Source organism: Scyliorhinus torazame, chromosome 12 (assembly GCF_047496885.1).
Source record: "Scyliorhinus torazame isolate Kashiwa2021f chromosome 12, sScyTor2.1, whole genome shotgun sequence".
Lineage (NCBI taxonomy): Eukaryota > Metazoa > Chordata > Chondrichthyes > Carcharhiniformes > Scyliorhinidae > Scyliorhinus > Scyliorhinus torazame.
Window position 1 is genome coordinate 14,901,154 of NC_092718.1, and position 26,663 is coordinate 14,927,816.

At 48.6% G+C, this 26,663-nt stretch overlaps 1 long non-coding RNA gene across 2 annotated transcripts in view; it reads right to left on the reverse strand.

The window, feature by feature from the left end:
* Positions 1-713: 713 nt before the first annotated feature.
* LOC140387147 (uncharacterized) overlaps positions 714-26,663 on the reverse strand; it is a 37,196-nt gene continuing 11,246 nt past the window's right edge. Inside the window, exons 2-5 of one of the 2 annotated variants that reach the window (XR_011933738.1) lie at positions 11,580-11,709; positions 11,314-11,463; positions 1,963-2,048; positions 714-1,154 (exon numbers count right to left, since the gene is read on the reverse strand). This is a non-coding gene — a long non-coding RNA (uncharacterized lncRNA). Of the gene's footprint in view, positions 1,155-1,815; positions 2,049-11,313; positions 11,464-11,579; positions 11,710-26,663 lie in introns of those variants that run through there. The other variant, XR_011933737.1, reaches the window with a different exon arrangement.

Here is a 26,663-nt window from a genome sequence, read left to right on the forward strand (position 1 = left end):
GGGGGGGGGCGGTGCTGGTGGAGCAGTGGGGCTGAATAGATGGCCAGCGATAGGTGAAAATTGACAAAGATGTCATGGACAGAAAGACAAAGGGAATGTGAAAGGCTAAGAAGGACGCTGTTAGAGGCATATAAATGGACGCAGTGTGTCAAAGGGCAACTAGGAACAGGGAACAGATGCCCCAAGTGGGGTGGGGGGGAGGGGGGAACAATTGTTATGGGTCCGGGTTTACAGAACCCCAAAGTGTTTCATGGAGTTCAACCGACCCACAACTTTTAATAGATTGTGGTGTGGGAAGCACACGGCGTACTCTCCAGGTGTGATACAGCAATTATGGACAAGTGGTTTTTAAAACAAAACAATGTTTATTCTATGAACTCAAGTTAACCTTTTAAAAACAAACATTGAATATCTTAACACCCATTACTTCAAAGATAACCCCAAAAGACTACAACACCAAATAATCCTTCAAACTGTTCCTTTAAACATCCAAAAGACTTCAAACCTTCAAAAATAGGAGCACATTAGGTTACATTCAATATATTTATAGTCTTTGGACTACAGAAATCAACAGACCAGCTCTGTGTTTCTTCCTGCAGCTCACAGCAAAACACACAGACACTCCCAGCTGCGTTCTCAAACTGAAACTCAAAAAGCAGAAGTGAGCTCAGCTCGCACCCCCCCCCCGCCCCCCCCCCCCCCCCCCCCCCCACCCTGACATCACTTCAGTAATATGATCAGCTCCATTTCTTAAAGGTACATTGCTTAAACATCCATTTCTTAAAGGTACTCTCACATGACACAATGGTGAGGGAAAAACGGATCGATGGAAGAAATGAAAGTAAATTGATAGAAATAAAAACAGGGTGAAGGTGGAGTTGAGAGTTCACAGTCTGAAGTTGTTGAACTTAATGTTAAGACCGGAAGGCTGTAATGTGCCCGATCGGAAGGTGAGGTGCTGTTCCTCCAGTTTGGGCTGGGCTTCACTGGAACACTGCAGCAGGCCAAGGACGGACATGTGGACGTGAGGGCATGACAGGGAGTTGAAATGGCAACGACAGGAAGATCTGGGCCCTGCTTGCGGACGGACCGGAGGTGGTCTGCAAAACGGTCACCCAGTCTGCACTCTATCCTCTTCACCCATTTGGTGTTGCCTGAAATGAAAATGAATGAAATGAAAGTCACTTATTGTCACCAGTAGGCTTCAAATGAAGTTACTGTGAAAAGCCCCTAGTCGCCACATTCCGGCACCTGTTCGGGGAGGCTGGTACGGGAATTGAACCGTGCTGCTGGCCTGCCTTGGTCTGCTTTCAAAGCCAGCGATTTAGCCCTGTGCTAAATCAGCCCCGTCACATGACAGCAATGCCGTCGCAATATTTAAGCACTCTCTTGTCCAGAAAAGGGAAGGCTGAGGAGTAATCTCATAGAAATTGTTACATTTATGAAACCAAATAGAAAATGCTGGAAAATCTCAGCAGGCCTGGCAGCATCTGTAGGGAGAGAAAAGAGCGAACGTTTTGATTCCAAGTGACCCTTTGTCAAAGCTAAAAGACTTAGAAAGTGGGAAATATTTATACTGCGGAGGTGGGAGAATGAAAGATGAGTCATAGCCACAGAAACCAAGGGAACAGAGGGCTAATAGCCACAGAAAGCAAGGGGAAAGAGTTCTAACGGCAGTCCCCAGAGAGAACAAAAGGAGTGAAAGGCCAAACAGCAGAGAAACTAACATCAGAGGGTACACTGTGACAGATGTAGATGTGGGGGGATAAAAGGTTAGGGGAGGGGGATACGATCGGGGGGGGGGGGGGGGGGATATGTATAAAGAAAGACAAGAAAGAGAGAAATGGTAAAAGTCAATTAAAATGAAATGGGATGAAAACAAATGGGTCGAGGTGGGGTTGAGCTGATCATCTGAAGTTGTTGAATTCGATGTTCAGACCGGAAGGCTGTAGCGTGCCTCACCGGAAGATGAGATGTTGTTTCTCCAGTCTGCGTTGTTACATTTATGTACTGCTTCAATAGGGTTGATGTAGATAATATTTTTCCGCCTGTAGGGAATGCAAAACTAGAGGTCATAAATGTAAGAAATACACCAATAAAACAAGGAATTCAGGAGGAACTACTTTAGCAAAGAATATGACGCGGAATGAAACGGTTATGCAGATAGGTTGAGACGATTTCGAGTGGAACAAGGTTTGTGTGGGCCATAAATACTGGCATGGACCAGTTGGTCCGAATAACTTGTGTCTTTACTACAATCTGGTGTCATTCTATCGAACTGACCTTGTACTAATTGGCGAGGTCAGTTGATTTTGACACAGTGCTTGAAGCGCCTAATAAGCAGTGGTTCTGGGAATAGCAATTCCAGATGTTGTTGAACATCTGAACGGAAACGTACCAAACATGACATTCCCTTTCAATGGGCTTGCCCTGTGGTTATTGTAGGTTTGTCAAGGTTGCTCCCCCCTTGTCCAAGTGAACTGTTCCACTGATGGTCCTTCATTGGAATCCCCATGCTCTGTGGATGGAACAGTTCATTGGTGGAGATGGAGGAGACCCTCATCGTCTCGACTATGTTTCAGAGGTGATAGGACATGTGCCAGGAACAGCATCCCCGCACCCCCCACCCCCAACATGCTGCTTTCCCGATCACAGCTCGACTGGGACAGGGAGATGTTAGATGGAAACCAAGAATTTTCTAAAGAGAGAGAACAACTAAGGAGAGTTATTAATTCCATGCAGTTTTCCTTCAACCACTAATATCTATCAGCAACAATTTGTCTTTGTATAACTCCTTTGGCGTCATAAAACATTCCAATGCATTTTTCAAGAATGTTATCAAGCAAACTTTGACTAAGTCGCATTAGGAGGCATTCGGACAGGTGACCAAAGCTTGATCAAAGAAAAAGAGCGGGATTCAACGACTGCGTTGTGCCTGGCACGGATGCGGACACACTGGTTGAATAGCGGGAAAGGCCAAAATCGAGATTTGCGCCGGATGCGAACCATTTTGTGATTCACCCGACCTGCTCCTGATGGGGAGTTCTCAATCTCGCCCAAAAATGGCAAGAATATCATTAACCTTCATTTCAATCTCATTAACAAGATTGAAGATATAAAGCTCAGTGCAGCGCCTCCCTGTGTATTACCCGACTCCCCAGCGAGAAATCACAGGGGCATCGTATAGGACTCCTTTTCAAAAACATGACGCTGGCGGCAATGGACTCGCAGTAGCACAGTGGTTAGCACTGTTGCTTCATAGCTCCAGGGTCCCGGGTTCGATTCCCGGCTTGGGTCACTGTCTGTGCGGAGTCTGCACATCCTCCCCGTGTGTGCGTGGGTTTCCTCCGGGTGCTCCGGTTTCCTCCCACAGTCCAAAGATGTGCGGGTTAGGTGGATTGGCCACGATAAATTGCCCTCAGTGTCCAAAAAGGTTGGGTGGGGTTACTGGGTTACGAGGATAGGGTTGAGGTGTGGGCTTGGGTCGGGTGCTCTTTCCAAGGGCCGGTGCAGACTCGATGGGCTGAATGGCCTCCTTCTGCACTGTAAGTTCTATGATTCTATGAGGGGAATTGTGGAGGTGAGTAGCCATTTCCATTTTGCAACATGCAGGTCAGGGGCACCCAGGCTGCTCCGAGGGACCCCTCAGCGGGGTTGGGCTTGGTCAGGGAACGTTCTAGTCGGGGGTCGCCCCTGGGGAGGGGGGTGGGGGTTAGGTGCTTTGCGTTTGTGTAGCCTTCCAGCCATCTTTAAATCTTGTGGATGCCACAACAGGGGCAACTACAGCAGCAGCCTGTCTGTCCCCACCAAACTCACCCAGGACAGAGCCCTGCTGCGGCTTCTATCCTGCAATTCAATTTCACTCCCTTTGACAGTGAGCAGCCTCTAGCTTCACAGCTGAAGGCTATTTCAAATGAGGAATTAGCCTTGTTAGTTATGAAACCACTTTGCGCTCCTCAACTCTCAAGTGCCTCCTTAGGGCACAGGTTCCGTGACTCAGAGGATGATTAGTGGACTGCATATCCAGCAAACTTTGATGCCTGAACAGTTTGCCTGAACTTTAGGAGAGTCAGCACCACTGAGGCAGCTGCCAACGATCAAACAGCTTCAGCACTGTGGATCTTCTCGCGACGAAAGGGTAAGTGTGTGGATCAGCGGAGGGCAGCTGAATACGTCTCCCTAATGTTCCCGGCAGAGGACTAAGGCCTGTGGGTCTCTCTCCTTCTCCAATCCCTTACAGATATAACAACGTCTGGTGGAATCGATCCTGCGGAGACTGACCTTGCATTGCTGGTGGTAGCCGAGGCGGGCAGACGCTAGAGACGGCAGCAAGGCCAACACTGGCTGGATGCAGCATTCCATGCGCAGGGGGCCACCGCAAACCCTGAAGACCCGGCCACCCATCAGGCCAAGGAGGTCCCCAGACGGGGAGGCCAGCGACGGCCCAAGGTGTACAGGCATCGTTGGTCATTCAATCAGCTGATTGACACCATGTGCCGCAGAAGACTGTGATTCAGAAGGGATACAGTGCGGCACCTATGACACACCCTCACGGACTTGGCACCCCGCCCGCTCCCGGTGGTCATGAAGGTCACGGCAGTCCTAAACCTTTACGCCTTTGGGTCATGCCAGGGCCCAAGCGGAGACCTGTGTGGCATATCACAATCCACAGCCCACAGGTGCATTCAGGATGTTTCTCAAATAAATTTTAAGTCCCCGATTCATTTTTTCCAATGAAGGGGTAATTTAGCGTGCTCAATCCACCTAGCCTGCACATCTTTGGGTTGTGGGGGGAAAACCCACACAAACACGGGGAGAATGTGCAAACTCCACAGGGACAGTGACCCGGGTCCCGGATCGAACCCGGGACCTCGGCACCGTGAGGCAGCAGTGCTAACCACAGCGGCACCGTGCAAACCTTGCATCCAAGAGGTTACGGATGCTCCGTATTCCTGGGCATCCAACTATATGTGACAGAGGCTTCACACGTGTCAAGTGTAACATGTTTCAATAGTGAAAATTGTTCTGTGATGATCTCCACCCCCCCCCCGAGCTACAGATAGTGACCACACAACCCCTCTGCAGCCTCCAGCGATTCCTCCTCCCCGACGGTGCCCGTGGGGCCCGGGGGGACTCCAGGGGACGGAGGGGCAGCTGGAGTGAGCTCCAGGGGCCTCTGAGTCATCTGGCTCTGCCAGTCCTGGAGGCTCCCCATGGTCAGCACCATGATGTCAACACCCTCAGCGATGGTCCTCAGAGATTGGGACATGCTCTGGAGAGCTTCAGCAATGACCACCTGCGTCTGGGACATGTCTCTCAGAGACTGGGACATGACGTTGAGGCCCTCAGCCATGGTGGTCTCAGACTGAGCCATACCTTGGACCACTCATGCGGATGTCGTGCTCCAGGTTTTGCGGGCAGCTTGACCAGGAGGACCGCCGTGCAATGTCGGAAGAAGATCAATGACCACCACCAAGCTGCAAGGGTAAGTTACCACCTCTCTCCTGGCAGCAGTTCCGCCTGCCACCCCTCCAATTCCCACCATCCCCCAAATCACTGGCTGACGCCTCGCACCCGCCTGACATCCGATCGTCCGCCTTGTTCCTCAGAACTCCCTGGCACCCACAGTACAACTCCTTCATGTCCAGGTGCGGTGCCCACACAGGCCCCCTGCTATAGACCCCGCTGACCCTTCACGCATGAGGCTCACAATGCTCTCTCTGTGTCCCCGCAGGAGAAGGTAGCCCATAATAAATAGGAAAGGGCCAAGACAGGGAGAGGGGGCGGGTTGGAGCCCCAGAGATTCGAGCCTTCACCCCCTATGAGGAACGGGCACTGGAAAATCGCGGGGTTGCCCGCGGAGAGAGCAGTCACCGACAGCGAGGTTGGCCTGCGCCAGAGAGGTGAGGACCCACTGCCCCTTCACCCAGATGACCCATCTCAAGTGTGTAAAATGATCCTTCCCTCTCACTGACCACATGTCCATCGTCTCACAGGATCTCTATCTGATGAGGCTGGGCCACCCGGATTTAAAGGAGGCGAGTGTCCTGTGAGAGTACCTTTAAGAAATGGGTGTTTATTACTGCAGTGATGTCAGAGAGTGCGTGGAGCTGGGTTGTCTGTCAGCTTTTTCCTTTCATTTTAGGCTGTTTGCTGCAAGGTGTGTTTTAGTTTCGTTTTCAGAGCTGGATAGCGGCAGTCACAGCCAGAAGGTGTATGAATCTCTCTCTGTCATCTAAAGACTGTAAATCGATCCTGGTGATTTAAAACTAATAACTAGTGACTTTAACCTGATGTGCTTCTGGTAAAAGGTGTTTTAAGTCTCATGGATGTTAAAAGGAAAGCTTAAAGGATTACTTAGTGTTGTATTCTTTGGGGGTTGTATTTGGATTAATGGTTGCTAAGATGTTACTGTATGTTTTAAAAAGGTGAACTTGAGTTCATAGAATAAACATTGTTTTGCTGAAAAAAATACTTTTCCATTTCTGCTGTCCCACACCTGTAGAGTGGGCCGTGTGCTCCCCATACAACAATCTATTAAAAGTTGTGGGTCAGGTGAACTCCATGATACACTTTGGGGTTCTCTAAACCCTGGCCCATAACAGCGAGGTTCAGGGAGCTGATTCCAAAGCTTAAGGACCAGGCAGACGAAGGCACAGCCACCAATGACGGGGTGATTAAAATCAGGAGTTGCAGGAGGTTTCAGAGATGGCGAGGTGTAAGGCGACAGAGGGATTTGAAAACAAGGATTGATTTACAGTGCGGCATTAACCCTGCCGTGCAGGCAATGGACACCTTCAAAGGGAAATAAATTGCAAGTCGATTGAGAAAGAGCTGGGGGGGAGTGGGGGTAGGATAAATTTAAGGGCTCTACTAAAGAAACAGCGCAGACGTGATGGGCCAAATGGTCACTTTTTTTGCTGTATTTATCTCTGTATCGGAGAATGTGGTGTGTAACAGCATTTGGAGGTATGAGGAAACAATGGACATTTTGAAAATATGCTGATAGGTGAATGATTTACTGTCAGGAAACATTCCCTTTGGGTATCATAAAAATATAATTGATTTGACCATAAGAACAGAATATGTAAAAAGTAAACGCATTGATTTTAAAATCATTTTTATGCATCAATTTTACTCCTTTAGAAAATATAAATATGATTCTAATAACATAAAAATGGCAGCTTTATCATAATGTTAATTCAAATCAAGATCATTGGAATAGTTATGTTTGAGAGACACTAATCACTATGGAATCATCCCACCTCTTTTCTATCTGTAACCTTGTGCTGAAATCTATATTCCTTTCAATGATTTCAGAAATTAATTCCCCAATAAAAACGATTGATTCCGAATTGCAGATCCTGGTTTGGAATCCCATTCCCAATGTGTTAGCATTAGGATTTGTCCCCCTGCGCCCAGCCCTGTTCAAAACTCCCCCTGGCGGGATTCTCTCAGCCCGGGGCCGGGCCGGAGAATCGGCGCGATCGGCATGGTCTCTCCTCAAAGGTGTCAACACTTAGCCTCAGGATCAGAGAAACCCACCACCCATTCCCAGCACCCTCAGAACTGAGAAATTCCTCACCCAACAGACTCTCCCTCTTCCTAGGACAATCAAAGTCAAGCCCCGTGGCATTTTCTGGTTCATTGTTCATAGCCATGATGAATCATGGGAACTTTGACCCATCGTATGAGCCCCATAGCTTTTAGAAATAATTCACACTTACAATGGATGTTAAACACGTTCCGTCCACCCTCGACATCTGCTGTCGTAGCACCTCCATATCATCAGAGTTCTGTTAGAGTGCTGCACAGCCAATGACCTTCTCCTGAAATGTTCTCGCTGATGATACAGAGGCAAATGTGGCAACAAATTCACACACAACGATGTTCTAAAAATGACAATGAGACAAGGCAGCACGGTAGCACAGTGGTTAGCACAATTGCTTCGCAGCTCCAGGGTCCCAGGGTTCCGGCTTGGGTCACTGTCTGCGCGGAGTCTGCACATCCTCCCCGTGTGTGCGTGGGTTTCCTCCGGGTGCTCCGGTTTCCTCCCATAGTCCAAAGATGTGCGGGTTAGGTGGGTTGGCCGTGATAAATTGCCCTTCGTGTCCAAAATTGCCCTTAGTGTTGGGTGGAGGTGTTGACCTTGGGTAGGGTGCTCTTTCCAAGAGCCGATGCAGACTCGATGGGCCGAATGGCCTCCTTCGGCACTGTGAATTCTATGATCTAAATGGTTATTTCCCAGTGCTGTGCGCTGAGGAATAAGCCATGGCTCAGGACACCAGGAAAGACCTGCGTTCATAGGGGCTGCACCATTATCTAATTTCATGGTCACCCATCTGCGCTTAACTTAAAATCATCGCAGGTTTATATCACAGAAACAGGTCACTTGGCCCACCATGTCTGTGCCGGCCAAAACGTGAGCCACTGACCTTTGTGCTGAAGTAAATAGGAACTTCCCATCCACTCCATCCTGGCCTCTCACAACTTGTACTCCTCAATCAAACCTTCCCTCAGCCTCCTCCATTCCAACAATCCCCAGCCTACCCAATCTCTCCTCAAAGCTGCAATTTCCCAGCTCTGGTATAACCCTCGGAAATTCCTCTCCAGTGCAACTACATCCTTTCTGTCATAACCTGGGGTTAAGCAGGTCGGGGAACAAAAATAAAACCTTAAGCAGATCATGGGACACTTATGAGACTGGGAGATTAATATATGGGGGATACACACTCCCCCACTGAGCATTTTGTGTCATCCGCACTCATCTTCATTGAATCCCCTGTATTTATGTCCAAATCATTAATAAAACCACAAAAAGCAAGTACTTGTGGTGATATGCATCACTGTAAATACACAAGGTGCCAATGTAGATACACTAGGACTGAGTAAACACTAGAGGGAGCACCAGAGACATCATGACATGCAGACATACAGCTAATGAACACATAGAATAGGACACGACCAATGGGCAGTCAAGACACCCAGAGGTGACACTGCCACAAGGGGGCAACCCATATATAAGGACAGGGCACACATGCTCTGTCTCTTTCCACAGGCAACACTCAGGGAGACACGGGGGCACATCGAAAGCATCACACCCACCGCATGGCTTAGAGCAGACTGGTTAATTAGATTGAGTTACTATAGCAAGATCAGCAGGAGAGTCGAACTCAAGTAGGAGAATTGTTAACTGTTCAATAAATGTGTTAAACCGATCTCCAAGTCTGAACCTTCCTTTGTCAGAGTATACATCAGGAAAGCAGCTTATGCTACATGAAGAAGCAGAACACAACAGAAGTGAGCCCTGCGGAACACCACTGGAATCTATTTTCCAGTCACCAGGAGGTACAAGTGTCACTTTTCTTTTAATTGTTACTGTTCAATGTAGAGCCCCATGCAGGACAACTGAAGCTTCTATTCCTGGTTAAACAAGGTCCTGGCTTATCATTTAACACTGTTCCTCCTGTCAATACAAGGTGGCCACTGATACCCTTCAGCACCTGTCCACTGGGCCACCGCGTGTGCAGGAAACCAATGATGTCACTCCACTGCACACTTCAGATCATTCTTTAACCTAAGAAACTAGTAGAATGAGAACTGGACATTTCATCATTGTCTCTTACTTTGTAGATGTATAATCCATTCTATTGTGAATTCTACCCAACTCATTTGATCCCCCTGGAAAAAAAAAGGTTTCCCCCTGCATTACTGAACTGAATCCCCACACAACTTCACAGCGCCCCCCCCGCCCCCCCCGTGTGATTCACCCGTGGCCTTCTTTCGTGATATCATGGTTGTGTTGTAATTCACCGACTGACCACTAGGAGTCTCATTAGTATAAGTGAATGTTAGAGTCAGGTGATCTCAGACTGACTAGGGATCTGGGAGAGAGGTTGCTTGTGCCTATTCATACTATTATTCATCTGGTGTTCGCATATATTTGGCTCACAGTTAATGTGTTTTTTTTAATAATGTTTTTTATTGGGTTTTTGAACATAGTATATTTACAGTCATGTGCACAGAATGAAATATAAAAAAACAAACTGGTGGGATATTGTACACCAGCTCAAAAACAGCAACTCTGTATAGTTAGCAATATTACGTATAACAACTAAGTAGACACATGTTTGCGCGGGGGGGGGGGGGGGGAGGTATATATACATTTGGGTGCTGGAGAAACAATAGAGGGAGGGGCAAGACGAGAATGGATCTGGGGTTGGTATTGTTACTTGCTTCCCCTGGACGGTTTTCGCTGCCGTCGTCGTCTCGCGTTCACCTCCGCTTTGACCGTTCGTCCCGTCTTTCGCCCGTGTTTTCTTGCTCTCTGTTACTGTACTTGCCGAGTTTGTTATCGTTTTCCGTGCTCTCCTTCCGGCTATCATTCCCCCCCTCCCCCCCTCCCCCCCCCTCTGTGGTTCCCCTCTTTTGTTCCCTGTCTCCGCCTTCTTCCCTCTTCCCCCCTCTCCCCCCACCCCCTTCTGCCCCCCTCCCCCTTCTCCTGTGGTTCACCTTTCTTTTCTCCTAGGTTTAGCTATTCCCGCCTATTCTTCTGCTTCTTCGTTGGTCACAAACGGGTCCCGGAACAGTTGGGCGAATGGCTCCCACGTTTGCCCACCGTTAATGTTAATAAATCATTTATAGCTTTAGCTATGAGGAATGGTTGAATAAACTTGGTTTGTTCTCACTGGAACGACGGAGGTTGAGGGGCGACCTGATAGAGGTCTACAAAATTATGAGGGGCATAGACAGAGTGGATAGTCAGAGGCTTTTTCCCAGGGTAGAGGGGTCAATTACTAGGGGGCATAGGTTTAAGGTGCGAGGGGCAAGGTTTAGAGGAGATGTACGAGGCAAGTTTTTTACACAGAGGGTAGTGGGTGCCTGGAACGCGCTGCTGGAGGAGGTGGTGGAAGCAGGGACGATAGTGACGTTTAAGGGACACATTGACAATGAATAGGATAAGAATAGAGGGATACGGACCCAGGAAGTGTAGAAGATTTTAGTTTAGGCAGGCAGCATAGTCGGCACAGGCTTGGAGGGCCGAAGGGCCAGTTCCTGTGCTGTGCATTTCTTTGTTCTTTGTTCAAGTGTTCTTGTAATATAAATCAGGCCATCCGACAAGAACATTACACCTGCTACGACAGATCATGTCCTAGACCACAAAACCAGGAACCATTCCTTTGCAGTGGTCAGAAAAGCGCCATCATTTGTACTAGCTTTCTAAGCCTCAATCCCATTCCTGGTCCAAACAGGAGAACTGCCTTCAAACAACCACCCACTCGATTAACTTCCAAGTTGATGGGGTATACCAACCTGCACTGTAGGGAGTCTATTATTCTGTGAGTCCAGGACACGAGGGACATCGTCTTAAAATGGCGGCAAAGTCACTCAGGGGTGATGGCAGGGTGAACTTCTCAACACAAACGGTCGTGGAAATCCGGAACTTTCTCTCCCCAGCAAAAGCTGTTGAGGTTGGGGAACAAGTGAAAATTTCAAAACTGGAATTGAAAGCATTTTTATTTTGGAATTATATGAACAAATCCAGGTGAAAGAGGTTAAAATTGCAAACCAACCATTACCTGTTTTAATGGCCCGAACAGGCTCGAGGGGCTGGAAGGCTCGGGACCTGTTTCTTGAAGAATGACTCAAGAAGGTGGTTTTGTCATTCGTTTATAAGGCTTGCATCAATCACGTCGTTTGTTTGTGTATCTAAAATAAAAGCAAAATACAAATTGTGTCCCAGGTTGCTGTGGGAGGCGAGGGAGGATATTGCAGGGGTTTAATTCATCTCTGACCACGGAAAAGTGCCAGAGGACTGGAGAACTGCCAATGTGGTCCCACTATTTAAGAAAGGGTGTAGGGATAAGCCAGGGAACTATAGGCCAGTGAGTCTCGCGTCAGTGGTGGGGAAACGACTGGTGAAAATGCTGAAGGAGAGAATCTATCTCCACTTGGAGAGGCACAGCATGGCTTTGTCAGAGGGAGGTTGTGCCTAACAAATTTAATTGAATTATTTGAGCACGTTACTAAGTGTGTAGATGAGGGTAGTGCAGTTGATGTAGTTTACATGGATTTCAGCAAAGCATTTGACAAGGTTCCACATGGGAGACTTATAAAGAAGGCAATTGCACATGGGATACAGGGGAACCTGATAAGGTGGATTCAAAGCTGGCTGAGCTGTAGGCGACAGAGGGTGATGACAGACGGCTGCTTTAGTGACTGGAAGCCAGTGAGCAGTGACGTCCCACAAGGATCTGTGCTGGGTCCCCTATTATTCGTCATTTGTAGAAATGACTTCGATGACTATGTGGGGGTAGGATCAGTAAGTTTGCGAGTGACACAAAGTTTGGGCGGATGGTTAACAGTGAGGCTGAGAGACTTGGATGACAGGAAGATATAGACGGGATGGTCAAATAGGCAGAAAAGTGGCAGACGGGATTTAATCCTGAAAAGTGTGAGGTGTTACACTTTGGAAGGAGCAATTTGACAAGGAAATATTCAATGAATGGCCTGACACTGGGAAATCCTGAGGAACAAAGAGACCTTAATTTTTTTAAATAATCTTTATTGTCACAAGTGGGCTTACATTAACACTGCAATGAAGTTACTATGAAAACCCCCTAGTCGCCACACTCCGGCGCCTGTTCGGGTACACTGAGGGTGAATTCAGAATGTCCAATTCACCTAACAACACGTCTTTTGGGACTTGTGGGAGGAAACCGGATCACCCGGAGGAAACCCACACAGACATGGGGAGAACGTGCGGACTCTGCGCAGATAGTGACCCAAGCCGGGAATGGAACCTGGGACCCTGGTGCTGTGAAGCAACAGTGCTAACCACTGTGCTACCATGCCGCCCTTGGCATGTTTGTAAATAGATCTCTGAAGGCGGAAGGGCAGGTTAATAGGGTGGTGAAAAAGGCATGTGGGTCACTCGCCTTTATCAATCGTGGCAGAGATTACAAAAGCGGGGAGGTTTTGTTGGAGTTGGATAGAACTTAGGTAAGGCCACAGCGGGAGTACTGCGTGCAGTTCTGGCCGTCACATTATAGGACGGATGTGATTGTACTGGAGGGGGTTTCACCAGGATGTTGCCTGGGATGGAACATTTTAGTTATGAAGAGAGGTTGGATAGGCTTGGGTTGTTTCTGCTGGAGCAGAGAAGGCTGAGGGGCGACCTGATCGAGGTGGACAAGGTGGATAGGGAGCAGCTGTTCCCCTTAGTATAAGGGTCAGTTACGAGGGGAGACCAGTTCCAGGTGAGGGGTGGGAGTTTCAGGGGGATTTGAAGAAAACCCTTTTTACCCAGAGGGTGCTGACGGTCTGGAACTCACTGCCTGGGAGGGTGGGAGAGGCGGGTCTGGAACGCGCTGCCTGGGAGGGGGGTAGAGGCGGGTTGCCTCACATCCTTTAAAAAGTACCTGGGTGAGCACTTGGCACGATTTAACATTCGAGGCTGTGGGCCAAGTGCTGGCCAATGGGATTAGGTAGGCAGGTCAGGGCCTTTCATGCGGCGGTGCAGACCCGCTGGGCCGAGGCGCCTCTTGTGCACTGTAATTTTCTGTGATTGTGGTGGAAATCTGAAGTTAAATCAAAAAATGCTGGATATACTCAGCAGGTCTGGCAGCAAGTGCGAAGAGAGAAACAGAGGCCGGAATTCTCCGGCCATTGGTATTTGCTGTTCCCGTCGGCAGCGCAGTCCCGCCTGTGGCATTCCCGACAGTGTGGGGGTGATCTTCTTCCGCCTCGCGTCTTTTGGTGAAGTGTGCATGTGTAGGCCGGGAATGCGCGTGCGTAATATGGCTGCCGTCCGAAACGCGCATTTTTCTGAACTGCGCCACAGCTCCAACGCAGCAGGCTCGTTTTCACAGCCTTTTCTGTTTTCAGAATCTCAGAATACTGACTTTTAGACAATTCATGCACTCGACACATTTCAATAGCGTTTTCTTGCTTCAGATCTTTATGTCTTAGCAAAAATTCCCTGAGCTTTTCATCCACGATTCCAAAGACAATCTGGTCTCTGATCATCGAGTCAGATAATATGGAGGAATTGCATGTCAGAGCTTTGAGTTTTAAATAAACTAGACGATGACTTGACCTCGTGATATAATTCTCTATTCAACTTTAACTCTGCTCACCTCGTGTCCTCTTCAGCTTCTCCCAGAATTCCTTGAGATGCTGTCTTATATAAAGTGAATTAGTGACACCCTCTGGTGTTTGATTTACACATAGAGTCAGATATTAACCCTTTACTATCCTAGCAATATACATGTCATTACAGCCTCAATGGGAAATCCCGTCGACAAGCGGCGGGAATAGTAAATCCTTCCGGCAGCGAATGGGAGACTGGTGGTAGGCGGTGGGGGGGGGGGGGGGGGGGGGGGGGGGCACTTCATTGCTGCAATTACCAGGACGCCACATTTGAAGCCCCAGCTAACACCAGCCATATTCTGTAGGTCGCCAGGAAGTGACGGCTGCCAAGAAATCTTCACCCAATTGTGCGGACGCCTCCCTAGAGAGACTCTCCGGCGCAGTAGGGACCCGAAGTGATGTCCTCTATCCAGCATGGGAGGCTGTGGCAGTGGTGCTCAACGCTAATGCCCTGCGGAAGAGGGCAGCCACCCAGGGCAGGAAAAGGGTGAATGATCTCCTCTATCTGCCAGGGGAGGTCATTCTCCTCATCGCTCATCGCTCTCAGCTCACACCTCCAACACACATCCACAAGGTTCTCACTCACCGCCAGCTCAAGGGACACCACCACTCGCTCCCCCACACACCTTCGCGTCCTCGCTGGTCACACTCACCAGTCACACATGCCAGGCATCCTTATCATCTGCCCTGGCATGCGTCCTGCACACTCTCTCCATTTGTTTATAGGCAGGAAGAGTTGGTTCGCAACAAGAGGGTAGAGATCACCAATGGGCGAAGGGATGCCGGAGCTGAAGGTCCTCATGGATTTTGAGGGGGGAGCCATCTGGCTGGCCGGGGAGGATGTTGACCGCTGCTGTGCTGATGGTGAAGATCCAGAATGGCATCATCCATCAGACAACAGTACTGAGTCATGTCTCCAGTCTCTCAGGTCCCTGCCATGCACTAATGGCTTCTCCTTTCTGTCACAGGCACAGGTGGGAAGCAGTCCAGGGAGTCCACCAGCCAGATCCTCAACTCCAGACCCGAGAGCAATGCAGAAGAGGAATTCAGTGACCCCGATATTGAAGACCCATGACAGGACCCACCCACACCCTCCACCAGAGCCAGGTTGAGCAGGGCGCAATCATAGTGCCTGATACTCTGCGGATTGTATGGCAGGCCTCCACCAGACCCGTTCAGACACCGGAACCTCATATTCAGCGTCCCTTTGGTCTGACCCACCAACGTGCGAGTTGCAGCGTGAGCCTCATCGCACATTGTCTCGGCTGCACTCTCTGTGACCTCCGCGCTGGCATCACCAGCCACCTCCTCAGTGGGTCGGCCTTGTCCCTGAGGAGCCAACCCTGCAACTTCTGTGGACCCTGAAACATGACAGGGATCTGAGAGCGGGTGAGAATGTAGGCGTCGCGCACACTCCCTGGGAATCGAGCACACACCTGGAGGACGCATGTGGTATAGTCACAGACCAGCTGAACAGTCAGGGAGACGACGCCCTTCTGGTTCACATTGGTCACTGCTTGATGCCTCAGAGATGCCTGAGAGATCTCGGTGTCACTGAGCGCAGTCGATAGCACCTATGGAGAGCCAAGGATTTGTGCAAAGGTCATTGCTCTTGCATCCTGGCTCGCCTGATCCCGGTCAAAATGGACGAAGCTGAGTGCCCTTGCAAAGATTGCATCTGTAAGATCTTGGATGCAAGAGGCTTGCGAAATCCTGCCGAGGTCAACTGTGGATTCCTGAAAGGGGCCAAGGACGTAAAATAGGAGCGCGGCTGCCACTTTCAGTGGCACTGACAGTGGCTGCCCTCTAAATGTCCGTGACCCTGAATCCTACAGGTGACATATGTAACCAACCAGTTCCCTGGACATGTGTAGTCTTCGGCGACACTGGTTCTCGGACATCTGCAGGTATGCTAGGTGCTGTCTTTCCAACCTGGGTCCAGTAAGGCGCTCCAAGCTCTCTCGGGTTCACCCGGTGCGTGTGGAGTAAGCCCTGCCTTTCCTTCCCCTTCATGGTTCTGCTCCTGCCTTTGGCAAGCCAGGAGCCTCCACTGACGTCTTCTTCTTCTCTCCTGCCTATGATCGAGCAGAATGACAACGGGTTCACCCTGCTCCATATTTCGTACGTTCTCCTCACCGCAGTATCAAAGGGAGAGACTTGACGGTTAGCTTCTGTCTCCTAAGGACCACTCCTTTTCCCCCTTCAGCGTCTGAAGCTGCCTCTCAAACCCCGCCGACTCATCTCATGGCTACCACACTGATGCCCAGTCTTTCATTCGCATGCTGATTGGACAAGACCCTCACACCACCCCCGCCCCACACCACATGAACAAGTAGCCACAGCTTTAGCCACTCGACTGCATCCTGAGTTCTTGTCGCAGGTGCGGGCATTGTGTCCCAAGCTTCGCTCCAAGGGCCTTGTGCTCGACCTGGTCTATGGGGGGCACTTGTCAGTACGTGAGTCAGCCCCCGTAACACAGAGCTGCTCCGCGATCACTGCGCTCACCTCCCAGCTCTCCTCGGAGGGCTGCTGGCCAAGTGCGTGCCGTTTGAAGCCAGTCATGGTTCACCCCGTTCCGACATCAGGCTGCCGAGTTGGGTTTCCGATGGGGGGGGGGGGGGGGAGGCGGGGTATGGGCTCGATAATGATATGCAAATGTATTTGAATAAGGTTCCTAATGTTGAACGGCGGGAAAAGCTGCCGGCCACTGACGGTGGGGGGGAGGGGGGGGGAGCGGACGATCGCGACAAGCTTTCACGCCAACGTGAAACGCCACTTTGGCATTCTCATGGTATTTCCCATCGTCAACGTGGGTGAAAATTCCCGGCCGACGTTTCGAGCCCGTGTGACTCATCCTCCAGTGCTTTTTCTCCTTCCACGCTTGTGTATTATGGTAATGACATCGAAACAATTCCCATGAATTTTGAAAGGTTTTTCACGGGGTAAATTGGGGTTTTGTTTCAAAGGGGAGATCTCCCTGGCCAATGCCTACCCATCGACCATCACCACAGCAATAGATTATCTGGGCATCATCACATGGTTGCTTGTGGGAGCTTGCTGTGCCTAAATTGGCTGCCGCATTTCCTACATTGCAACAGTGACTACGCTTGGACAAAGTACTTAATTGGTTGTGAAGCACTGTGGGGTGTCCCGAGTTTTCGAAAGGTGCTGTATGAATATTTTGTAAAAATGTTCTCGATCTGATATCGCCTTTGTGGAATTGGCGCTCCAACGGGCCCTCCAAAATGGGAAACCCGAAATGGAGGTTGGTAGGATACCCTTCCTTCTAATATAAACCAGTGCTTGCAGAGTTTAAACATTTAGACGTTTAGCTTTCAACTGCTGTGCTTCATTATGAATTATCAAGATAAAGAAGGACTGGTAACACAGGGGATTGTCATCTGAAAATTACAGTTGCCACAGTCTAGCTTTTGCCAGTAACTCTTTGTAGACCCCTCCAAGATCACAGACATGAGAAGGAATAAAAGGCAAACAGTGGCTTTTGAAATTGTTCAGTGCAATCAGCTTAAACATAATGAGCTCTGACCGTGTACTTGGACAGGGGCCAGCCTCGCACATACTACGCGCCTGGTGTAAATGAGTGTAAATTACCGTGCACTGGTTTCTTCAACACCCCCAACAGCTCGATAGGCGGTAAGTTCAGCGCAGACGGTTGACTCGATGTTAGGTCAGAGAGTTTTTCTTGTGACATTACCGTCCAAGGTGCAGAAAGGTTACAATGAAAGGTTGTTTTGAGATTGTTGAAGTGATAATCAGACCCCATGTGGGCCTTGTCTACCCTTCCCCCATTCACTAGTTTTCCAATTTGCCTTCGGCCCATCACCTTCCTCCCCAGACACAAAGGGGTAGATTTTAACCGCTGAAAATGGGTGAGTAGGGGATCATCTGAGATCAAAACCCAGCCTCAGCCGACCCTTTCAGGTTTAACAAAGACGGGTCAAGGGGTACAGGTGTTCTAATGATATAAAGGCGCCAATGATGGGAGTTTATTTATTTAGACCAGGAACAGGAAAACAGGTGTACAAGGATAGAAGGCTTGAAGACATTAGATCTGGGTGGCACAGTGGCACAGTGGCTAGCACTGCTGCCTCACAGCTCCAAGGTTCAATTCCGGCCTCAGTTGACTGCCTGTGCGGAGTCTGCACGTTCTCCCCGTGTCTGCGGGGTTTCCTCCGGGTGCTCCGGTTTCCTCCCACAGTCCAAAGTTGTGCAGGTTAGGTGGATTGGCCAAGCTAAATTTCCCCTTAGTTTCCAAAATGTTAGGCGTGGTTACTGGGTTATGGAGATGGAGGCGTAGGGTGCTATTTCCAAGGGCCAGTGCAGACTCGATGGGCTGAATGGCCTCCTTCTGCACTGTAAATTCTATGACTGTGACTATCTGTGTTGTGTTCTGCTCAGAGGCAAAAATGAAATTAAGGCTGGATCCCATGACGTACTTTCCTTCTCGTGATTTCATGCTGCCATCCCTTAAAGGCATATTACGTTATCCCCTTCCTTTTTAAAGGTACCATCCCCCTTCCAAAGACGTAAGACAATTTGAAAAACATGTTTATGGTTAGTTGCCATGACATAAGTGTGCAGAACAGATGAATATAAAGTGTAAAAATAATCTGCTGGGATGCTCAGATCATGTGATGGTGACCTAACCTGGAAGTTGTTTAATTGCTCACGGTGATCAGTGAGGTTGTCATTGTTAGATGTTGTTCCTGGGTGCATTTGGCAACTTGTCCTCAATGCAATTGGACTAGATTGAGGAGCTGAAATTGGTCTGACCCGTAATCTCTTGCATCTCACTGTTGTGTACAATTACTTCATAGAACTTTGTTTCCGAAGAGGTCCTTGTCACTTTGGTCTGTTGCCACATATCGTCTGTGAGATCCCAGCTGCAAACTTGGCAATTTTGTCCCTGCATTTTATTGTGAACACTTGTCACCTTCCCTTGCAGTTTTTAAATTTGGGTGGGAGTTGGCACAAAGTGGTCGACTGAACAAGAGCTACATCGGTGATCGACTAGTTGCACTTAAAGGTGTCGCTCTCAGATGTACCGGGGGAGGCTTGGTTGCTGCCGGTGGTGATGCCAAGTTTCTCAAGCTTTCTGTTCTTGGTGTGCATATAGGTGGCGTAGTATCGTTGTCTCATCTGTTTGGCGGTGTTCCGCAGCTGGTCTGCTGCGTCCTGAGCGCCGGTTGAGAATATGGCCTCTATCTTGGTTTCCAGGTTGCGGCATCTGCTGTAGAGCTGGTGTACGAGGTGGTTGAGGAGTGTGAGAGAGGTGCGACGGCAGATTCTCTCAGCGCAGTCTGTGTTTTAGGTCGACTTGAGTGGGTTTGTGATCTGTAGCCCTTTTGGGATCTTGTCTGCTTTCTTGCATCTCTGTAGAAACTTAATGTCAGTGTCTATATGCGCGATCTTCCTGGAGATCCTCTCCACTTTGAGCCAGCAGTTTGTGGTGTCTATGGTAGCCATGATGAGATTTTTAAAAAAAATTTTTTTTTTAAGTTTACAGCATGGAAACAGGCCCTTCGGCCCAACCAGTCCATGCCGCCCAGTTTTTACTATTAAGCTAGTCCCAGTTGCCCGCACTTGGCCCATAACCCTCTATACCCATCTTACCCATGTAACTATCTAAATGCTTTTTAAAAGACACAATTGTACCCGCCTCTACTACTACCTCTGGAAGCACATTCCAGACACTCACTACCCTCTGAGTGAGGAAATTGCCCCTCTGGGCCCTTCTGAATCTCTCCCCTTTCACCTTAAACCTATGCCCTCTAGTTTTAGACTCCCCTACCTTTGGGAAAAGATGTTGACTATCTACCTTATCTATGCCCCTCATTATTTTATAGACCTCTATAAGATCACCCCTAAGCCTTCTACGCTCCAGGGAAAAAAGTCCCAGTCTATCCAGCCTCTCCTTATAACTCAAACCATCAAGTCCCGGTAACATCCTAGTAAATCTTTTCTGCACTCTTTCTAGTTTAATAATATCCTTTCTATAATAGGGTGACCAGAACTGCACACAGTATTCCAAGTGTGGCCGTACCAATGTCTTGTACAACTTCAACAAGATGTCCCAACTCCGGCGTTGGATTGGGGTGAGCACAGTAAGAAGTCTTACAACACCAGGTTAAAGTCCAACAGGTTTGTTTCGAATCACTAATTTTCGGGGCACTGCTCCTTCCTCAGGTGAATCTGAGGAAGAAGCAATGAGAGGAAGGAGCAGTGCTCCGAAAGCTAGTGATTCGAAACAAAACCTGTTAGACTTTAATCTGGTAAGACTTCTTACTGTGCTCACTCCAGTCCAAAGGCGCCATCTCCACATCATGGCTCTCAGATGTAACATTGCAATGTATAGAAACAGAGGAAAATAGGAGCAGGAGGAGGCCATTCGGCCCTTCGAGCCTGCTCGGCCATTCGTCAGGACCATGGCTGATCATCCAACTCAATAGCCTAATCCTGCTTTCTCCCCATAGCCCTTGATCCCATTCGCCTCGAGTGCCATATCTAGCTGCCTCTTGAATGTATTCACTGTCTTAGCCTCAACTACTTCCTGTGGTAATGAATTCCACAGTCACCACTCTGTGTGAAGAAATGTCTCCTTATCTCTGTCCTAAATGGTTTACCCTGAATCCTCAGACTGTGACCCCTGGTTCTGGACACACCCACTATCGGGAACATCCTCCCTGCATCTACCCTGTCCAGTCCTGTTAGAATTTTATAAGTCGCTATGAGATCCCCCCTCATTCTTCTGAACTCCAGCGAGAACAATCCTAACCTAGTCAATCTCTCCTCCTACGTCAGTCCCGTAAAAAGCCTGGTAAACCTACACTGCACTCCCTCAAGTGCAAGAACATCCTTCCTCAGAAAAGGAGACCAAAGGAGACGCACGAACAGACTCAAAAACAGCTTCTTCCCCGCTGTTACCAGACACCTAAACGACCTTCTTGTGGACTGACCTCACTAACACTACATCCCTGTATGCTTCACCCAATGCCGGTGTTTATGTAGTTACATTGTGCACTTTGTGTGGCCCTATTATGTATTGTCTTTTCTTTTCTTTTCTTTTCATGTACTTAATGATCTGTTCTGCTCGCAGAAAAATACTTTTCACTGTACCTCGGCACACGCGAGAATAAACAAAATCCAATCCAAAACTGTAGATTCTGCTTGGTCTATCTACATTCGAGCATTAGAAATTTCACTGTGGGAATAATTCATTCAGCTGGGCCATGAGGTCTAGCGTAATGAGGACCAGTAGTAGTGTGATCGATAGTCCACTTCTCACGCATATCCTAAAATGGCTTACCAATAACTTATGGACTGTTATTCATAATTATCTCACAGGGCACACCAAATAACCTGAAAATAGCACTTACAGAGTGTGTGTAACAGTAGCGATTGATGCATTGTGCAATTGTCAAATAATAAGGGACTTGGTAAAGTAGTCGGCATGATGCTGAAGTTGGTGCTATGAACATGAAAGAGGTTGGATGTGATTTTGGACCAAGGATGGATAAGAACTTCATATGGAATCACTAGTGCTTTGTGCTGACTAGCATATGCTCCCGACATACCTCACATTTCTCGATGACGACTTGACTGTCATTGTTCATACCTGGCAAAGAGGCTGTCTCCTTTGCGAATCCTCTCATCTGACCCATGCCCATGTATGAGTGATGAAGTTGTTGAAGAATATCGGATCACAAAGGTCCTGGTATGATGACCTGCCTGTGTTCAAAAATGACGGCAATCCCTCGCTCATCCCAGGAAGGCCAAAATGGTCTCACATTTCATAGGCACGCTGAATTCAACCAGGCCATCCTTCAATGATGACTTTCTGCAGTTTCTGTAGTGTAGACTCTTTCGCCATTTCATTTTATATTTGCTGGCATTTGCGTTGTGCAAAATGTACAAGATCAATACCGGATGGCACATTTAGGGGCAGCACGGTAGCATTGTGGATAGCACAATTGCTTCACAGCTCCAGGGTCCCAGGTTCGATTCCGGCTTGGGTCACTGTCTGTGCGGAGTCTGCACACCCTCCCCGTGTGTGTGTGTGGGTTTCCTCCGGGTGCTCCGGTTTCCTCCCACAGTCCAAAGATGTGCAGGTTAGGTGGATTGGCCATGCTAAATTGCCCTTAGTGTCCAAAATTGCCCTTAGTGTTGGGTGGGGTTACTGGGTTATGGGGATATGGTGGAGGTGATGACCTTCGGTAGGGTGCTCTTTCCAAGGGCCGGTGCAGACTCGATGGGCCGAATGGCCTCCTTCTGAACTGTAAATTCTATGATAATCTATGATTTCAGACTGTTGAACTCCAATCTTCACACAGTGCTCTTCCATCAACAAGTGCAGAATATGGTCATGTTTTTGTTTTTTTCTTCCCACAATAGAAATGTCCTTGGTGCCTCGGCCAGGGGTGGGGGCAGGGTTGGGGGGGGCTGCCATTCCATAGGGCAGGGACTCACTTTAGATACCTGGGGTTGCAGGTTGCTAGGGATGGGGGGGGTGGGGGGGGGGGGTGCTCCGTAGGTACAACATTTCTAGTTTGGTGGGGAGAGTGAAAGCCGATCTGGCAAGGTGGGATGGTCTCCCTCTATCACTGGCGGGTCGGGTACAGGCGGTTAAAATGAATGTGCTGCCGCGATTCCTGTTTATTTTCCAATGCCAGCTGATTTTCCTGCCAAAGGCATTTTTTAGAGAGATTGAAGGATGATTACCTCGTTCAAATGGGGAGGGAAGGTGGCCAGAGTTAGAAAGGTGCTGCTACAGAGGGGAAGGCAGGCAGGGGGTTTGGGTCTTCTGAACCTGATGTATTATTACTGGGCAGCGAATGCGGAGAAGGTGCGGAGCTGGGTCAGAGGGGTTGACTCCCAATGGGTCAGAATGGAGGAGAGTTTGGGTAGGGGGTCGGGATTGAAGGCGCTAGCAACAGCTGCGCTCCCGACGGCTCCGGGAAGTACTCAGGGAGTCTGGCAGTAATAGCTTCGTTGAGAATTTGGAGGCAGTTTCGCCAACACTTCGGGTTGGGGGCAGGGTCAAGGGAAATGCCGATTCGGGGGAACCATAGATTTGAGCCAGGGAAGTGGGATGGAAATTTTCAGAGCTGGGAAGAGGAAGGAATTAGGACACTAGAAGATTTGTTTCTTGGGGGTCGGTTTGCAGGATTGAAGGAGCTGGGAGCGAAGTATGGGCTGGGGCAGGGGGAAATATTTAGATATATGCAGGTTCCAGAATTTGCCAGAAAGGAGATACAGAGCTTCCCAGTAGAGCCGCTTCCACAATGCTGGAGGAGGTGCTGACGACAGTGGGACTGGAGAAGGGGGTAGTATCGGCGGTTTACGGGGCTATTTTGGAGGAGGAGAAGGCGCCGCTGGAAGGGATCAAGGCAAAGTGGGAGGAAGAGTTGGGAGAGGGTATGGAGGAGGGGTTCTGGTGTGAGGTGCTCCGGAGGGTGAACGCCTCCATCTCGTGTGCGAGGTTGGGGCTGATACAGCTGAAGGTGGTATACAGAGCACACCTTACAAGGGCGAGGATGAGCCGGCTCTTTGAGGAGGTAGAAGATGTGAGTGAACGTTGCGGGGAGGGGCTCAAACCATATGTTTTGGTCCTGTCCAAAGCTGGAGGATTACTGGAAGGAGGTGTTTAGAATAATCTCTAAAGTGGTGCACGTAAAACTGAAACTAGGTCCTCGGGAGGCCATATTCGGGGTGTCTGACCAGCCAGGGTTGGAAACGGGCGGGGTGGCAGATGTTGTAGCCTTCGCCTCGTTGATCGCCGAAGGCGGATTCTGTTAGGGTGGAGATCAACCTCTCCACCCTGTGCCCTGACGTGGCGGGGGGACCTGCTGGAATTCTTGACGCTTGAAAAGGTCAAATTTGAACTGAGGGGAAGGATGGAGGGGTTCTACAATTCATGGCCGTTATTCATTATGCACTTTCAAGAACTGGATAACATCGAACATTAGGTGGTGGGTGGGAGGGTTGGGGCGAGGGGACTGTGTGTGTTAATGGTGACTATGGGTGATTCCTGGTTCCATTTTGGCATTTGTTTATGTTAACATGCGGGCTAATGTCTGGGGGTTGGGTGAGAGGATGGGATCGTTGTTATTGATATGGGGATTGACATTACATTCGTCACTGATTATTGTTTATTGTTGGGTGTAAATTTGGGAGAAAATGTGAAAAAGGAGGAAAATAAAAATATTTTAAAAAGAAAGAAGAAATGTCCTTGGTGATACAGATGCATCCTGTTACAGCGCATTTATTGTGGTCCATGTGAGCTTAAAACTGATCCAGACTTACAGAAAGCCAAAAAGGACAGTATCATCTGAATGGGATACGACATGTAGAAAGCTCTTGGGACTTCTCCATGACATGCACTGACCAGTAACCATACTTGGCAACAAAGCTCAAGAGGAACTTTGCACCTGCAAACCTCAGATTTAACTCTTCAAATTTTGTAAGAAGAACATTTCAAAGCTGCGTTTAAATATCGTGGTTTGAGGCATACTCTCACTGATCTGCTGTTCTTTATGACACATGTAACGGAGCTACAGCAGTCTGTGCTCTCGCTCTCTTCCAATGATTCCGTCTTTCTCCATTTTGTCTAGTATGACCTTCAATCTGACTTGTAAGTAGATGCTGCACTTATCTGGTGGGTCAACTAATGGATACATTACGCAAAAATATGTCTCACATGGTTTGTCTTGGCATTTCCTCTTGGGCTGGCAAGGCTAGAATTAATCGTCCATCCGTCATTACCCTCAAGAAGGTGATGGTGAGCTGCCTCCTTGAAGCACTGCAGCCCATCTGGTGTAAGTACACCCACGGTGCTGTTAGGGAGTTCCATGTTTTTTGACCAAGAGACAGTGAAGGTTGGCCATATAATCCCAAGTCAGATGCAATGGTTTGTGGCTTGGATTCAAACTCCCAGGTGCTGGCGTGTTTCCACGAGTCTGCTGTCCTTGTCCTTCTAGATGGCAGAAGTCATGGTGTTTGGAAGATGCTGTTACAGGAGCCTTGGCGAGATGGTGCAGATCAGCTGGTAGGTGGCAAATCCCAATGTGCCACTGTAGGCTGATGGTGAAAGGAGAGAATGTTTAAGCTGGTGGATGGGGTGCCAAGCAGGCAGGCTGCTTTGTCCCGAATGGTGAGCTTCTGGAGTGCTGCGGGACTGCACTCATCCAAGCAAGTGGAGAGGATTCCATTACACTCTTGCCTTGTGAATTGTAGGTGGTGGACAGGCTTTGGGAAATCAGGAGGTGAGGTGGTCAACACAGGATTCCCAGCCTCTGGCCCGTTCTTGAAGCTGCACTATTTATGTCACTGATCCAGTTAAGTTTATTGTCAATCGTAACTCCTAAAATGTTGATGGTACAGCATCCAGCAATTGTAATGGCATCCAATGTCAATAGGAAATTTAAATTCTCTCTTATTGGAGATGGTCAATCAACTCACACAACAATTATTTGATCCTTATCGGTCCAAACCCGAATGATTCTTCTTTAAGTCGCTGCTTACAACCTACCCCTTGTTTTTTGTTGTCTGTCCTAATATCACCTTCTTTGGTTCAGTCTCAATTCTTGTCAGATTCCACTCTAAGGAAACACTTGTGAACATTTTGCTCCATTAAAGGCATGACATACGTGTATGTTGATGTTATTGGTGTTAGTAAATTCTCCGTGGCAAGTGTTACAAAAAGTGGTTGTTATTCCTGTTGTGTTATGCTCTTGTCGTAGCATAAGCTGCTTCCTTGATGTGCACTCTGACAAAGGAAGGTTCAGACTTGGAGATAGCTTTAACACATTTATTAAGCTATTAACAATTCTCCTACTTGGATTCGACTCTACTGTTAATCCTGCTATAGCTACTCAGACTGACAAACCAGTCTGCTACAATCCACGTGGTGGGTGTGATGTATTTCAAATCAACCCTGTGTCTGTGCTCACTGAGTGTCTCCACTGGAAAGAGGAAGATCATGTGTGCTGTGTCCTTATATATGGGTTGGTGTAATGCCCCCCCGTGGTAGTGTCACCTCTGTGTGTATCGTGAATGCCCATTGGTCGTGTCCTATCTAACTGGCCTATTGGTTGAATGTCTGTGTGTCATGTCTCTGGTGCTCCCTCTAGTGTCTATCTAGTCTACGTGTATTTACATGAACCCCTTGTGTATTTACAGTGATGGATATCACCACAATTCCAATAACAGTAGCTTTGCTCAGTTTCAGTCTAAGTGCTTTTTTCCAGCACAAACTTTAAGAGGCACGGACTAATAACAGTACGGGATTTTGTTTTCACATAAGCTGGTCCACAGTATTGTATTAAGTGACAAGTTGACGTACGCAGTAGCCAGCCCCTGACGGATCAGTTCTGGCTTCTCTACAGTACCAGGGTGGCTGTGGATATCCCAGTGGTCCAGACAAAGCTCCGACCCTCCGAGAAAAACGCAGCCTGCGTCCCAGGCCTGGAGCAACCATTTCTGGCTCTCAAAGC